Source organism: Triturus cristatus, chromosome 1_1, assembly GCF_964204655.1.
Source record: "Triturus cristatus chromosome 1_1, aTriCri1.1, whole genome shotgun sequence".
NCBI lineage: Eukaryota > Metazoa > Chordata > Amphibia > Caudata > Salamandridae > Triturus > Triturus cristatus.
Window position 1 is genome coordinate 649,069,299 of NC_140579.1, and position 2,500 is coordinate 649,071,798.

Here is a 2,500-nt window from a genome sequence, read left to right on the forward strand (position 1 = left end):
CACCCTGCCGCGCGGCAGGACCCGGGACGAAGCCCGGGGCGGGGAGGCCGCCCTCCCCGGGGCCCCCAGGGGCCAATGAGCCCAGACAGGCCTGGGGAGGCTCCCCGGACACAACGGAACCCCGTCCCAGGCCTTTGGCAGTGCCGCAGGCCGGGGGACGGGGCCCAGGGCCGGAGACCCCGACCCGGGGCCCGGCCGGGCCCCTGGACCCAGCCGGGGCTCCCAGGCCCGCAGGCGAAGCCTCCCTGGGCCCTCTGGAGCCCGCCCTGGGCACCCTGCCACGTGGCAGGACCCCAGACGGAGCCCGGGGCGGGGAGGCCGCCCTCCCCGGGGCCCCCAGGGGCCAATGAACCCAGACAGGCCTGGGGAGGCTCCCCGGACACAACGGAACCCCGTCCCAGGCCTTTGGCAGTGCCGCAAGCTGGGGGACGGGGCCCGGGGCCAGAGACCCTGACCCGGGGCCCGCCCGGGCCCCTGGACCCAGCCAGGGCTCCCAGGCCCGCAGGCGCAGGGGATGCCTCCCCGGGCCCTCCAGAGCCCGCCCCGGGCACCCTGCCACGTGGCAGGACCCCAGACAGAGCCCAGGGCGGGGAGGCCGCCCTCCCCGGGGCCCCCAGGGGCCAATGAACCCAGACATGCCTGGGGAGGCTCCCCGGACACAACGGAACCCCGTCCCAGGCATTTGGCAGTGCCGCATGCCGGGGTACGGGGCCCGGGGCCCGGCTGGGCCCCTGGAGCCAGCCGGGGCTCCCAGGCCCGCAGGCGCAGGGGAAGCCTCCCCGGACCATCCGGACCCCTTGTCCAGGGCACCCTGCCACGCGGCAGTCCCCGGGACAGGACCGGGGCAGCATCCGGGCCCGTCCTGCTGCCGGCTGATGACCGAGAGGGGTCCCAGAGTACCCTGTCCCTAGTAATCCGGAGGAAGGCTACATAGCGGTAGGGCTCCCGCCTTAACCATGGGCTCGGTGGGCTCTCTGCTTCCCGGGGGCTGGGGGACAGCGGCTGGGACTCGGGCATGGGGAACACCGACGGAGCTCTCGGCCCGGGCGCCCCGGGGGTAGGACTGCCCGGGACCCGTGGAGCCCGACCCTGGGCACTTTGCCACGCCGCGGGCCGGAGGAGTGAAGCCTGGGAGGATGTTGCCCGGGCGTAGCCCATCTGATCCCCGGCAAAGAACCGCCAGCCCCGGAGGGGTCTTCCAGCATACCCTGCCCATACTAATCCGGAGGAAGGCTACCCCCCTTTCTTGTAACCCACGCGCTCCGAGTGACGTAGGGGACCCTAGGCCCGGACGCGCCCGGCCTCCTGGAGCCCTGGCTGGGATCCGGGAGGCAAATAGACCCTCATCGGGACTTCCAGGCCGGCCCGGCCATCTGGTCGCCCCATTGGGAAGCATTGCGCGCGACCAGATGGCCGAGGGGAGAGGTGCAACCAGATGGACGGGACTGAAAGAACTCCCATCTGTCCAACCCCGAGCCTTCGCGCTAGGGTTCCTGCCTGCCCACGCAGGGCTCCGTGGCTGCAGGGCTCAGGGGCTGCAGCGCTCCAGGGCTCCAGGGCTGCAGGGCTCTGGTCCTGCAGGGCTCCAGGGCTCCGGGCTGAAGGGCTGAAGGGCTCCAGGGCTGCAGGGCTTTGGGGCTGCAGGCCTCGGGGGACGCCCGGGGGACCCATGGAGCCCGTCCTGGGCATATTGCCTCGCCGCGGGCTGGAGGAGGAAGCACCCGACGCCCCGGGGAAGTGACGTCCGGGCTTGGCCCATCTGGTCCCCGCCTGAGAACCGCAAACCCCAGGAGGGGTGTCCCAGCATACCCTGCCCCTACTAATCCGGAGGAAGGCTACCCACCTTTCTTGTAACCCTCGCGCTCCGAGTGACGGAGGGGACCCTAGGCGCGGATGCGCCCGGCCTCCTGGAACCCTGGCTGGGATCCGCGAGGCGGATGGACCCTCATCGGGACTTCCAGGCTGGCCAGGCCATCTGGTCGTCCTATTGGAAAGCATTGCGCGCGACCAGATGGCCGAGGGGAGAGGTGCAACCAGATGGACGGGACTGACAGGACTCCCATCTGTCCAACCCCGAGCCTTCGCGCTAGGGTTCCCGCCTGCCCACGCAGGGCTCCGTGGCTGCAGGGCTCCGGGGCTGCAGGGCTCAGGGGCTGCAGGGCTCCAGGGCTGCAGGGCTCCGGGGCTGCAGGGCTCCAGGGCTGCAGGGCTCCGGGGCTGCAGGGCTCCGGGCCTGCAGGGCTCCGGGCCTGCAGGGCTCCGGGCCTGCAGGGCTCCGGGCCTGCAGGGCTCCAGGGCTGCAGGGCTCCGGGCCTGCAGGGCTCCGGGCCTGCAGGGCTCCAGGGCTCCGGGCTGAAGGGCTCCAGGGCTGCAGGGCTTTGGGGCTGCAGGCCTCGGTGGCTGCAGGGCTCCGGGGCTGCAGGGCTCCGGGGCTCCAGGGCTCCGGGCCGCCTGCAGGGCTCCGGGCCGCCTGCAGGGCTCCGGGCCTGCAGGGCTCCGG